Source organism: Serinus canaria, chromosome 9 (genome assembly GCF_022539315.1).
Source record: "Serinus canaria isolate serCan28SL12 chromosome 9, serCan2020, whole genome shotgun sequence".
Lineage (NCBI taxonomy): Eukaryota > Metazoa > Chordata > Aves > Passeriformes > Fringillidae > Serinus > Serinus canaria.
This window is the reverse complement of record NC_066323.1, coordinates 20,616,306-20,630,511: the sequence shown is the minus strand read 5'-3', so window position 1 is coordinate 20,630,511 and position 14,206 is coordinate 20,616,306. Positions and strand designations below refer to the sequence as shown.

At 44.8% G+C, this 14,206-nt stretch overlaps 1 protein-coding gene across 1 annotated transcript in view; it reads left to right on the top strand.

Annotated features, from left to right (window-relative positions):
* The first annotated feature begins 2,347 nt into the window (after nt 1-2,347).
* PAK2 (p21 (RAC1) activated kinase 2) overlaps nt 2,348-14,206 on the top strand; it is a 42,087-nt gene continuing 30,228 nt past the window's right edge. The window contains exon 1 of the mRNA XM_050977979.1: nt 2,348-2,497. The gene's annotated coding sequence lies outside the window, so the exon portion shown is untranslated. The remainder of the gene's footprint in view (nt 2,498-14,206) is intronic.

The window sequence follows — 14,206 nt, the reverse complement described above, 5'->3', positions numbered from 1 at the left end:
CTCAGTTTGTGCTCTGGAGGTGACTCTGTGTTGGAGCCTGACCCTTGGAATGGCAACATCCCAGATTGCCAGAGCTGAGGGTCAGGATTTCATTGCCTGTTTTTTGAAAAACACAGGTTGAATCCCTCAGCTAAATCAATCTCCCTGACAAAGCCTAGGGAAAGGGAATTGGAATGAAACAAAAAATATTGCAGGTGGAAAAATATGGAAGTAAAGTGTATATCAAGATTGCCATCAATCACCTTTTCAACTGAACCTAACAAATTCTGATTAATGTAAAATATGAGAGGAATGGCAGAGCTTCACAAGGGGTGGTTTTTGTTGTGGCAAATATTTGCTGTTTTTAAATCCATGGCACTTGTATTATAAATATAGCAGACACATTTTTCCTTACAAGCTGTAAATAAATCTGATAACCATAGCAGTGTTAATTACAAAGGAATTTGCCAGTAAATCTCTCTCTCAGAGCAGAAACTGCTGTCACTAAGGCAGCAGAGAATTCAGCAGGTGTGCCATGCAGGAGGATTCAAGTGCCAGCTCCAGTGGGATCACAGAGATCAGAGGAGGAGCTGTGCAAAAATTCTGGCAGTTTTGGAGACAGGAATGAAGTGTTCAGGAGTTCTGGGCAAGAAACCACCACAAGGAGGGCTGGACACAAACATCCCCATCCTTAATATGTGTAAGCACTGAATCAGAGCAGGGAAAGAAAAGGGGATGGGGCATTAAAGGCCGTGTTGGGGGTTAAGGCATTCTGAATCACAAAGAAATGGGTATAACAAAAAAAAAAAAACCAAACAAAAAAAAAACCCCAAACCAAACCAAAATAATAATAATAATAAAAAAAACCTCCTAAAGAGCTGTGCCTGGGGAGGGAGACAGAAGGGTGGGAGGGGAGTCGGGATTCTGCAAATGGAGCTGGAGCCGAGAGGGGCTGGGGGTGGAGGCCAAGGCAGCACGGAGAGGTGAGGAGGGATGGGGAGGAAGGCCAGGGAAGGGTGGAGCCACAAACCTGCTGTGGCTACTCCAGGGATGTTGCAGAGGGGAGTGAGCAGTGGCTGGGCTGAGTCAGAAAGGAGAAAGCAAACGTGGGAAGAGCAGTGAAAGCACGGCTGTGCCTGCAGGGGATTGGATGGGGGTCACTTGGGAATGCTGTTCCTGGAAAATGGGCACATCTGCAGGGACAGGGGTTCTGTGGCTCTGCAGAGTTTCTCTGGAGAGTGAGGGAGCACACAGCCAACAGGTGCTGGCTGGAACCCACAAGCTGGAAATTGGGATGTGCCTGGACCTGCAGGGAGGATTGAGGAGTCCATGGATCCTTTCCCTGAGAGCTGGGGAAGGGGAGCTGCCTGCTGTGTGTCCTGCTCCTTCCACAAGGAAAATCGGATGTTGCTGCAAACCTGGGTGCACAGAGGAGCTGAGATCTAGCCCCCAGGGCAGGTGGAAGCCTGGAGAAATCATGAAAGATCAAATGGACCACGGGAATTTTGGGGGAGAAGCCTTGAGGGCACATATCTGCTGTGTTCCTGCTGGATTTCCTGGAAGCTGCATTTTTTAGGGTGGTGGACTTTTCCCCCTAAGGAAAACCACCCCCCAGGTGGTTGTTGTCCACAGCCAGAGAAAAATAAGGGATCCAAACAGCCTAGAAAAAGAGAAATCTTATACATATAACATGTATTTTTATATATAAAATATATCATAAAGCAATAGATATGATATAATAAATGCTATTTTAATATATTTTATATGTATAATATAATGTTACAACATTTATTTAATATATATCATAAATGTATATATGTATATATAAGTATATAATATATATTATACACATATATTATGCATAAAATTACTATATATAAGACATATATTATATAACATACATAAATAAAATATAAGTATTTTATAGTAATATAAATTACTATACCACACATGATATATATAACATTTATTATAAAACACGCCATATAAATATTATTTATGTATACTATATGTATTAAAAAAATAATTTTAAAATGCTGTCAGGCTCTCTTATTTTTCTCTGACGCTGATCCAGAGAAATATAACATTTTTTATGTATATTAAAAATATAAAGGTATATATATTTACATATAAATAAAAACATATTTATATATATAATTTATATATATAAATTTATTGTTATATATTTATATAAATATATCTATTTATAATTAAATAAATGCTGGGTATAGTTTATAGATGTAGAAGACATTCCCCACCCGCCAAGAGCGAACTACAACTCCCGTCATGCCCCGCGGTGCCTCAGCTTCCGGCGCACGGCGGGCGGTGCCCCCGCGGCAATGCTCCGCCCCGCCCCCGCCCCCGCGGGCTGTGGCCACGCGCGGCGGTTCCGCTTCCCCTCCGGCCCCGCCGCCGCCGCCCCGCCGGCTCCCGGTCCCGCCGTCGCCGCCCCGCTCAGCCCCGCTCCGTCCGTCCGTCCTTCCGTCCGTCCGCCGAGGCGGCGGCGCCGCCCCACCCGGTAAGTCCGCTCACACCTGCCGGCCGCGCCCCCCGCCCTTTGTGCGGCCCCGGCCGGGCCGGGCCTGCGGCGGGCGCGCCCGAGCCGCGGATCGCCCCTCGCTCCTTCCCCCGCTCTCCCCCCGCTCCCTCCGGCCCGGCCCCGCTGCCCCCGCCCGCCCCGGCCGCGGCCCCGCCGCTCGGCCCCGCTTCCTGCGGGCCCCGGCGGCCCCGCCTCGGCCCCCGCCCCCGGGAGCAGCGCGCCGGGCGCTGCGGGCAGCGGGGCGAGCCCCGGGAGCGGCGGGGGCAGCGCGGCCCCCGGGCCCTGCCGGGAGTTACCGCGCTCCGGGCCCCGCGCTGTCAGAGCCCGCTGGCCCCCGGTGCCCGCTGCTGCTGCTGCTGCTCCCTGGGCTTCTGCCTGCTTTCCGTGGCTGCTTTTTGTGTTTTTCCTGTGAAAGCCGCGCAGGATGGGTTAGAATCATAGAAATGCAGCGTGGTTGGTGTTGGAAGCGACCATAAAGCCCGTCCATTTCCACCTCCTGCCATGGGCAGGGACACCTTCCACTAGCCCAGGGTGCTCCAAGCCCTGTCCAGCCTGGCCTTGGACACTTGCAGGGATCCAGGGGCAGCCGCAGCTTCTCTGGGCAACTGTGCCAGCATCCTCACAGAGAAAATTCCTTGCTAATATCTGATCTAAATGTACTCATAGTAGGTTAACAGCAGTGGGGAGCCAGGAGAGTAAAGCTGGATGCAGCCTGGTCCGTGAGGCAAGTGCCCAAAGGCTGAATTGGGAGCATCAGCTGCTTTCGAGGAGCAAGGCTGTGCTTTGCTGTAGCCAAAATAAACCAGTTCACCAGCTGCCCTACGGCCAGCAGTGTCTGGATATGGAATATAAACATTGCTCTGGAGGTCCTGCAGTAATAGCAGTGTTAGGTGCAATTCAAACGTGGTATGTTGTGAAGATTTATTGTTTCTGTTTTTCTCAGGTTTTGCCTTTTCTTGGGTGTTTTTTTTTTAATACTTCAAAAAGCAATGCCCACTCTAGAGAGTCTGGGATTTGCTTTGCAGTTGGAGTGTCCTCATAATGTGAGTCCTGGGGTGGTATCTCCTTAGAAAAACTGGGTTTAGCTACTTTGTGCTTCAGTGTGTTCATTTCAGAGACAACAGTAATTAAACTTACAAGGATATTATGGAGGCTGGTTAAAGTATATGTTAGGTTGGTCAGTACAGATTGAAATAAAATAGAAGGATATTAGAAATACAAAAATGCAAAGTCATTGTTTTATGAGCTTTTGAGTAGAATCTTTGAGATAGTAAAAGCACTTTAAACAAAATGCTCTGGGTAATGTATTTTAGAGGCAGGAAAAACCTCACTCTACAGTTCACTGGTTGGATATTGCAGTTCTGGAGGGCAGAACAGAAATGCTTGAGGGAGGGTAACTTGGATTTTCTGTGCTAAGTTGCATATGGAATTTGGCTGGTCTTTGTACAGAGATGGTTGTTAAAACAAAAACACCAGGCTGTGGAATATTGGCTCTTGTCTGTATATTTTGCACTTTTTATCACCACACAGCTTACTCAGTGCATCTGAGGCTTGTGCTCTGCTGGGCAGCTGCTTGTCAGAGGCAGATTTAGTGGGATGAAATTTGTGCTGGGATACATCTTGGACCTTTGACCAACAGTGGGAGTTTATTCCTGCAGGCACCTGCTGGTGCTCCCTCTCTGGGCTGGATGCTGGGCTAGGTGGGTGGATGCTTCAGCCACATAAGGCAGCTCCAATCTTGGGCACATCTTAAATTTTAAAATCCCAAGTTTTAAAACTTGGCTTGTTGTTTGTTGTGTTTAAAGGGGGAAATTATTCAAGCACCTTTGGTTTCAAAATAACTTCATAATTAAAGATATTGATTGGTGCTGTGGGTTTGGTTTTGTTCTTGTGACAAGAAAAGCTGTAGGGACCCCAGTGTAGCTCTGTGTGTTATTAGTAAGATTCTTCTGCTTCAGAGCCCTCACATCTGTCTTGGGTTGGTTTTGTTTGGGTTTTCCCTGCTTTTATCTGTTCTGTGCATGAGGAGGTTTCTGTGCTCTGAGGTTTGTGCCAGTGTTTTCTCCTTGCTCACAACACACACAGTTCCTGAGTGCCTGTGAAGCAGCTCTTTGTTCTGCAAACAAGCCCCAGTCACAGAGGCTGCTCTGGATGGCCCGGCCCAGGGACAGCACCAGCACAGCTCCCAGTCCTGCCTCCCACACCGGGACACAGCTTTGGGAGGGAGCTCAGCCTCCCAGGCATCCCTGGGGAGGTGAAGCAGAGGGTTGGAGCTGGGGAGAGCCAGGGGAAGGAGGGGACATGAGCAGCCAGGCACCTGCTGTGGGATAAACTCATCCTGGCTGCTGCTGGCAGCTGGGAAGAGGCAGAAGGAAGGTGATGCTGGAGCTTTCCCTTCTTTTCCTGGGAGCATGATCAAAGCAAAGGCACTCCTTGGGGCTGGGATTGATTCAGCAAGGCTGGACCATGCTCCATTTTCAGTTTCCATGCAGGCACCTCCATCCTAAATCTGTATTCACAGAATGACTGGGTTGGAAGAGACCTTAAAGAACATGGAGGCCAACCCAGCCCCAACACCTCAACTCAACCCTGGCACCCAGTGCCACATCCAGGCTTTGTTAAACACACCCAGGGATGGGGACTCCACCACCTCCCCAGGCAGCCATTCCAGAACTTTATCACCCTTATGTAAATCACTTTTTCCTGATATCCAACCTGTATTTCCCCTGGCACAGCTGGAGGCTGTGTGCTCTGGTTCTGTCAGTGCTGTCTGGAGATAGAGCCCAGCCCCAGCTGAGCACAGGCACCTTTCAGGAGCTGTGAGAGTGATGGGGGCACCCCTGAGTCTCCTTTCCTCTGAACAAAATGTGTCTGGCCCTGGGCTTGGAGGGCACATTGTCCTCTGGGAGAGGTTTTTGTGCCAGCCCTGGCAGTGCCAGGGACTGAACCTTTGCAGGTGCCTTGGACCTGGGTGCCACTGCCGAGGTTGCCACTTGCCCTCCCAGGGAGAACCAGCCAGCTGGGTGCCAGGCTGAGCTGCCAGCCTGGCTCCAAGGAAAGATAAAAGTCCAGTTAATGCTCAGCTGGATTGGTTCTCCCTCTTGGCAAGGACAGTTTGAGCAAGAAGGCACCATTGGAGGAGCAGCATCTCCTGCCAGCTCTCAGGAGGAGGTGGGTAACAGAGGAGTCCAAAGTTCTCACCTTGGGGCAAAGGACAAGAAGCCCTTGGGCAGGGCACTGGTTCATTTTAGCAAAGAAACTCTGCAGTGTTCCCTGGAGGCCTCAGGATTCTTATCGTGCTCTGCTTTTCTGTGTCTCGAGCTTGATAAGGCTTTTGAAAGCTCTTATTTGCATTTAAATGCAGGTGGTGAGAGGTAGTAGACGCTTTCAGGTGAGAAGAAATCTCCTAGTGACCCACTAGGTGTGAAATGCAAATGGAGCTTAGTTCAAGCCTTCTTTCACTATTCAGGGTTTGTGAGAACTCAGAGCATAATTTTACCTAAAGCTGTTAAAGTTGTTTCCTTTGAAGGGAAAATACACACTTCAGTATTTGTATTTTTATTTTCACTGATAGAGTGTCACTAAGAGCTGGAAATGCTGGGTTTGGTCCTAGTTCTCTGACTTGCTGTTTTTTTAAGTGGATCATTCTTAATGTTTTCTCAGCTTCTTTCTGTTTTCTCAGCTGGAAATGGGGATTAACCAGGCTTTGAAAATGTCTCACCTGGCAGGCAGGGATGTAAGTGTTAAGAAGATGATTTAAAACTGAGTTTCAGTTTTTCTGTTGAGATAAATTTTGATTAGATACACTGTGAATGCATGGTAGGAATTCCTTGTGCTCTCTAAAGGTTACATTTGAAATGCTCCAAAAATTGGTGAGGCAGCTTTTTACCTTCAGGCAAAACAAGGGGATTTTGAAATTCTCACATGGATATATCTAATTTCTGTTTGTGAATTTGAAAATCCTTTTAAAAATCTTCAGCCTCTAATGATGTATTGGTGCTTAAAATTGTTTGAATGAATACATTTTACTAGGGAAATACAATATTTTTAATACTCATGGAAATACTGGGGGCTTTGTATAATTAGCAGATCATTGTTTCCCAAAAGATCTGAGCCCAGCACTGCTGTTGGTGTAGCCCAAAGCTGATATTTGCACCTTAGGTCGGGGCTGTTGTGTCAGCTAATTAGCAAAAGTTGTTTTACATCTTGAAATTAATTATTTTGATAAGACAGGTTTAATTATTTTTACTTCTTCAGTTTGATTTAACACAGAAGCAGCTGTGGGAAGGAGCCAACTTATTGGGGCAGTGGTGAGTGTGATTCAAGTGGTGCTCAGTGTTAAGAGAGGGATTTAACATCATGTGAATCAGAGTGAGGGCAGCTGGCAGGTGTAGTAAGGAATGAAAATACACTGAAAAGTTTTTCCACTTCAACTTCTACTTCCCCCCCCCCTAAAGTTTTCTGCTTCCTGTTTTAGGTGCTGGATGTTTGACTCAGTGTGCACCCACTGTCAGCTTTCCCACAGCTTCTTTAACGAGTAAAATTAGAGTTATCTGATACTGTGGGGTTTATTTAAGAAGTGAGATGTTTTCTACTCTATGTTGCATTAGTTTTTCATTTACAGTCGTTTTAGAACTGCTTTAGCTAGCAGAGATATCTCCTGGACAAGAGCAAGAAAAAACTGCTTCTGGAAGATGCTTTTTAAAGCCACCTTTGAATATTTAACCCATTTCCTTTTGAAAAGGTCTCCAGTAAAGTGAGAACCTGGAAGAATGACAGTATCTTTCCCCTAAGCCTGTCGGCAGCATAATGCTGTTTAAAGGGACCTGGGGATTTGGGCTCCAGGCAGGACCTGGCTGGGCAGATTCTTGTGGAAATAGCTCATTGGCAGGGGCTTCAGCTTGTGAATTATCTGCTTTACCCTGAAAAATAACCAAAATAATAAAATCAAAATATCCTAATGTTTGAAAGTGAGCAACTTTTAAAATTCAAACCCATTACTTAAAAGGCAAACTTGGTATTTTCTACTTGTGTTAAATAAGCTGAGTGCTTGTGATTTTACCAGGACATTAAACCCACCTGCTGGCATTAATTTTGGCCAAAATACGTGACCATGAATTTGTTACTTGGGGCCACCTGGGGAGGTGGCAGCAGCCACAGTTTGGGTTTTGCCCTCCCCTGGCCCCAAACCAGTTATTCCAGTCATCCCAAAGTCCCTCAGTGGGGATCCACAGCAGGGAATTGACTGCTGGAAAAGGAATCCCTGATGTTAAACTTGGCTTGGGAGTGTTGCTGAGTGATCTGACACTAAAGCTCTGGAACAACCTGGGAGTGTGTCTGCATTTCTGCTCCTCCTGCCTTTTCCATGTGTTTGCTGAGCTTTTGGGAATGCTGCTTCAGATCAAACACACCAAAATGAGCAGGATCTCACAAAATACTGCCATCATTTTCTGTGGCATAGCAAATAGGTCCCTAATGTTGTTAAATGGTTTTTGGCTTTGAATCAGCCTTTTATAGCCAATGTGTGAAGTGCTAGCTGTCACTACTATGAAAATAAATTATGTGAAATCTTTGATTTGTCAGAGCTGGGGCATTATCACCAAGTGTGAAATATTTTCTGCTTCTACCCCGTCAGTGGAAAAAGCAAAGAGAAGAGTGAAGTTGGGGATTTTCAAAGCCCTTTAGCAGCAAGAACAGTTAATTTTAATCTGATGCCAATGTGCTAAGGCTCTTTGATACCAGTGCCCAAGCTTAGGAATTAATTCTTTGTGGTGCAGAGAGCCTTGACTGCTGCAGCCAGGAAGTTCAGGCAAGTACCTCCTCCTGATTTTTGGGATGAGGCTATTTTACAGTTACCAAAGTATGTGTTGGCTGAGGACTCATTGCTTTTTCTTTTCAGCCCTTTTGGGCCTATTTACAGGGATTTTATATTTTTATAGATATATTTTTGGAGGGAATTGGTGTTGAGATTTTTAGATGTAGATTATTTTCCCAGGTAGCTGCTGGAAATGAAAAATAAAAATTCAGGATAGTTCAGTAGAGCTGGTTTGGGTGGTTTCCTCACAAGCAGGGTTCTGTGTTTTAATGTGTGGTTGAGATGTCTTTTATTTCCTTGTTCATTAATAATTATTCCATTGTAAAATATTTTACTTCTGAGAGGCATAATTCTCCTTCTCCTTGGCTTGTTGTGTGCATGCTGGAAAGTCTTTTTGCAGCACAAGGAAATGTGCTCAGTCTTGGTAAGCCTGGATGGAGTTTTGCTGTGGAAAGTTAAGGAGTTAAGATTTCTGGTCAACCTATACATCCACATCAATCTGACTGCAACTTGGAACATCTCATATAATAAAATTCTAGTGTCTTAAAAGAATTAGAATGAAGGGTTAGGGAATAAACTGAAAGAATGAAGGATAAATGAAAATACTGAGATGAAATGATTTTTAATTTGGTTTAATTTGTGGTAGTGATGACTGTTAGTCCTGCAAAACAAAAGTTTTACTAACACCATCAGGATTTAAATGACTCTTTTATTATTTTTTTTCTTTTTTTTTCACCCCCTCATTGCTGCTAAGAGGTAGGTTGTCAGACTCATGGTTGGCACTGAGTTTTATCTTGTAACACTTTGGGCAGGGCTCCTTGGAGATCCTTCTTTGGCTGTGAGTCTTTGGCAGCACCTTTGTCCCTGCTCTGCTTGGCTGAGAGACTGATGGTGGATGCACTTTGCTTCCTCAGCACTTCTGAAGCCCATGGACCAAAGTGAGATGTAGCTTTCTAAATTTAAACACATCTGAATTGGAGAATTCTTTGTTTCCAGGATCTTGGTCAAGATTTGAAGTAGATGTGATTTTCATTCCACGCTGCTCTGCTTAACAAGAGTAACCATGTATCCTGCACTACTGAAGCAGCTTTTGCTGCCCACCCCTGAAGGGTTTGGTCAAATAATTGTCAATAATCCTCAGCATTGGGGTCTTTATTGCCTTTTCTCTTGGCCATGTTTTTAATTTGCTAAATGAAATGAGGATGCCATCAGTGCTTTCTTTTGGTTTCTCACTCGCTGCCTCTGCTCTCACACACATCTGGCTGTAGAATCCCAGGATGGTTTGGGTTGGAAGGGACCTTAAAGCCCTTCCAGTCCCACCCCCTGCCACTTGCAGGGACACTTCCCAGTGTCCCAGGTTGCTCCCAGCCCTGTCCAACCTGGCCTTGGACACTTCCAGAGGGATGGGGCAGCCACAGCTGGTTGGCAGTGGATGCTGGGTCATTCCCCAGGGAGCAGAGTGGGACAGGCTGGTGGCAAGGGGCTGCTCAGACTGATACTCTGTGGGCTCTGTCTTTGCTGCCAAGTTTAATAGAGATCTTTATCTCTTGTTTTACTCTATTGAAATGGCTTACTGAAATTTGCTTCCTGTTTTCTTAACAATTGAAAGGACCTGAGAAAATTTTCCTTTAGATGACAAACTCTTGGAAAGCTGACCACTTCTAAAGAGATGACCTTCTTGCCTAGTTACAATAAAATTTATGAAGAGAATAAATTTTTTTAAATTAAAAAATATATGCATTTGGATTTCATAAGCAAAGAAAGTGGAAGCCTTCCATGCTAATTTGTCCCAGCAAGAATGTGTTCTGCCCTTATTTCTGTGTTCACCCTAGCCTGTAGCAGCTACTGGTATTGTGAATAAAAAGAGGAAGATTTGGAAGGCATCAGATTGTTGTGCCGGGTGATGTGATTGCCCCATGTGGTGACTGCAGTGTCATTGTGATGGTACCAGCTTAGTGGGAGGACTCTGTTAAATGGGTTTTTGGAGCTGGGATGTGCCCCAGGATTTTCCTGGGCTGCTGTTTGTATTCTTCTGGCTGAAGGAATGGATTGTTAGTGCTGCCTCCCCTCACCCTCCTGTGATGAGGGCTCAGTGAGGCTGGAGGTGATGGCAGTGCTGTAATGTCTGATGTTTTTCCATAATTATCATCATGCACCCCTTCCAATGGAATTAGACCCCTCAGATAAGTGCTGTCTCTCTATTAAAATAATCAGCTCTAACTTGGAATTGGGGTGGTGTTTGTGTGTGAGGAAATCATGGGCAGACACCTCAGTGTTGTCACCTCCCTGAGTTTGTGTTCTGTGGCTGTCAGACATTGCTCTTGGAGGTCTGTTTTACATTAATTCAGTCTCACCCTCACAAACATCTTCATCTGCTGTAGAATTGCACAGTTGTTATTGGGGCAAGAGAATAAGGTGGAGCAAGGTCTGAGAGCTGCATTCTTTTGGTGTGTAAGTGCCTGAGTCTCATGAAAATGCATTTTCTGGAGCTTTACTCCTGCTCTGTCATATTTCACTGAAATCTTCTAATTCTGCCTATAGGAATGCCATTCACTGTTTAATGAACAGGCACAGTTACCTATGCTTATGTGTTAAACTCAGAATCTGTACAACAATGTCAGTAGATTTTTTTCAAGTCTTTTGCAGCTTTCTAAGTGCAGTATTATGTTTTGTCAACTGTTTCAATATTATTTTAACTTGACAGCTTCCTTTGGAAGCTCTTCAGATTCCCAGGGTGCTGGTTGTAGTTTTCACAGTGTTCTATTCAATTGGTAAGTGTTCATAATTTTGTATTTTTATTTTTTAAAAAGTATTTCATTCTTGAGCTGTACAATAATTTTTTGTGACTGTGGTGCCTACTGCATCCTATATAAACAGCCATGGATAGTAACTCCCTCAAAGTGTATTAATATTGGTGGGATGTATTAAATCACTTTGAAAATTCAGTTTGTTTAACCACTCACAATTGGTGTTTAAATAATTGTACATTTATTAAATATCTGTGTATAGGGCATTTTTATAATATATTTGATTTGTAAATTGTAAGTTGTATGGGGTAGTCATATTAACACAAATGTTGGGGCTTTTCCTATTTTTTCCCTACTTACTGGCTTCTGTACTTTTCCTGTAGGCTTGGCAAAAATCAATTTCCACATCAGCATAAGAATTATTTATATATTTTGAATTATTCTATAGTTTCAGGCTTTTTCTGGTGGTTTAATATATTTTGATGTGTAGCCTGTGTACAGTTCTAGTTGATTTGGATTATTTTTCTTTGGCACTTCAGATAAAAACCTGTTTATGGGCAAGAAGAGTGAGAGAGGTAGTTTTGCAAGGAATGACTTAAAAAAGAAAAATCAGAAGGTTAGTTTAAAAATCATTCTGGCAGCCAGCATTTTAAGTGGAAATGGTTTTTTCCAGTGTCCAAATGAGTGCTCTGACTCCCTGAAAGGCATACAAGGACATTACCCCAAATTTCAGGGAATTTGCTGCATTAAGCTGTAAGCGAATGTGTTGTTTATATGTGTGTAAGTGATTTTAAAGTAGAACATCTGTAAGAGCACACAAGGAAAACTCTGGCAGTGTCACAACAGGAGTACTGGGTGTGAGCTGCAGTGAGTGATTTCCAGAACACCTGTGCCTTGCTCATTTCCCCCTTTTTTTAAGGAAAACATGATTACAGCATTTAGTTTTTCTGTTGAGGAATTCAGGTCTAATGTTCAGGATTTGTATCTGAGTATTCAGAATAATTTGAATTTGTTGCAACTGTGCTTTGTACTTTTTGTACTGTTTATTTTGTCTTGAAATAATGGGGAAGAGGTTGCCTGCACTGCCTTCCTCTGCACTGGCTGCAGAATTGGTTGTATACCTCATCTAGGTACTTCACCTCCCCTAATAGACCTAAACATGCCAAGAAAAAACAAAATGAGGGGTTGTGTCCTTGTATGAAATCTGTAAAACTTCAAACCTCACCTGTGTAAGGAAGAGGTGGCAGTCCTGAAGCACTGGTGCAGAAGTGTGAGCACACCAAGTTTTGAGAGTATTTTAATAAGATCTGATTTCATCCTGAGCTGCCTTTGGCAGGGAAATATTGGGATGATCCTTCCTGTGTTGCATTCTCATTTAATGAAAAGATCCCACTGGGAATATTGCATCCAGATTATTTTTTTCCAGAGTCCTCAGCAGAAGAAACGTGGACCTTCTCAAGTAAGTCCAGAGGAGACTGTGGAGATGCTCCAAGGGCTGGAGCTTCTGTGCTCTAGGCTGGGACAGGAGGGGGTCTCCAGCCTGGAGGAGGGAAAGCTCCAAGAAAGACCTTCCAGTGTCTAAAGGGGCATTATAAAAAAGAGGGAGAGGCTTTTTACACAGTACAGTGGGGAATGGTTTTAGAATAAAAGAGGTCAAATTTGGATGGGATGTTGGGAAGAAGTTCTTCCTTGGGAGGGAGGTGAGGCCCTGGCACAGGTGACCAGAGAAGCTGTGGCTGCCCCAACCCTGGAAGTGTCCAAGGCCAGGTTGGACAGGGCTTGGAGCCACCTGGGATAGTGGGAGGTGTCCCTGCCCATGGCAGGGAGTGGAATGAGCTGAGTTTTGTGGTCCATTCCACAAACAGCTGTCCCAGCTATCAGCAGTGAACTTCCTGGTGCAGAAGTGGGATGCTGCAGGGAACCCAAGTCCTGCAGACGTTTCCATGTGTGAAGAAGCCAGTCTGTTGTGACACAAATGAAATAAAGCTCTCCCAGGAGAAATGGTCTCTAGTTTCTGTGTGGTGCTGCTGGAATACACTTGGGAAATGAGCTGAGTCCACCAGAGCCATCTCTGGAGTGGGATTGTTTTTGCCGTGCTCAAGTGCTTTTGGTATTTTCCTCTCCTGCATTTGATTTCTTGAAGCCTTTGCTCTCTCCCTGCTGGGTTTGTGTCCAGTGTGGCTATGAGAAAAGAAGCACCTTGAGCTTGTGTTGTGCAGGGGTTTCAGCAAACTGGTGTCCTTCTCCCAGGGGCTGTGGCTGTGTGGTCAGCAGCTGTACTGGTGTCCCTTGGGGTTTCCCCCGTGGCATTTTGTGGCAGGTTGGCACTGCTGTGAGAAGAAACAAGGTTTGGCACCAGGACTGCTCTGCTGAGCTGAAGTTCCCAGTGTCCTCTGGTTACTGTGGTTGGAGCAGGCCTTGGGCAGCCACTAGAGAGAAACAAAGAGCTCTATTCTGAGTGCCTGTGAAAAAGAGAGCTCTTCTGGAGGGAGATGTTTCATCTTTCCCCTTTGTCTTCTTCCTTGTTATTCCTTTTTCCCTTAGCTGACATTTGGCAGCTCTACCAGTGTGATGGGGGAGTACCAGATCCCTTACCCTTGGATTCTTCAGGTTCTGCCACCCACATAAATACTTCATGTTACCTCTTCTTTTTCCACTCACCTCTAATCTGGATGGGGAGGCCATGGCCTTGTCTTACCATTGCCCAGTTATGTTTCTGGTGGTTAAAAAAAAGAGCTTAAAAAAGCACTTTCATTCTGTGTTGGCGTTACTGGTGACCCTTCTGCACTTTGCCAGCAGCCTGAGGTTTTTAGAGCTCTGTTGCATGGTGAATCTCCAGGTTAAAAAACTGGGAATGGTCTTATTAGCACAGAAATGCATCAAGCTGTACAGGTGCCTCATGCAGGACAGCCTTTAGTCAAATAACTTTTGCTCTGGAATGTGTGGTCCCTCCCTGCCTGTAAATGTCAGCTTTAATTAAGAGAGAATCTCAACAATGAGATGCAAACCTTTTTTTTTTTTTTTTTTTTTTTTAATTTTCATGTAAACTTTCCGTGCTTGCCCTTTTCCCTATTCTCCTTTGATCTTTAGAAAACCTCAGCTATAAAAATAAAGGCTGAAAAGTGT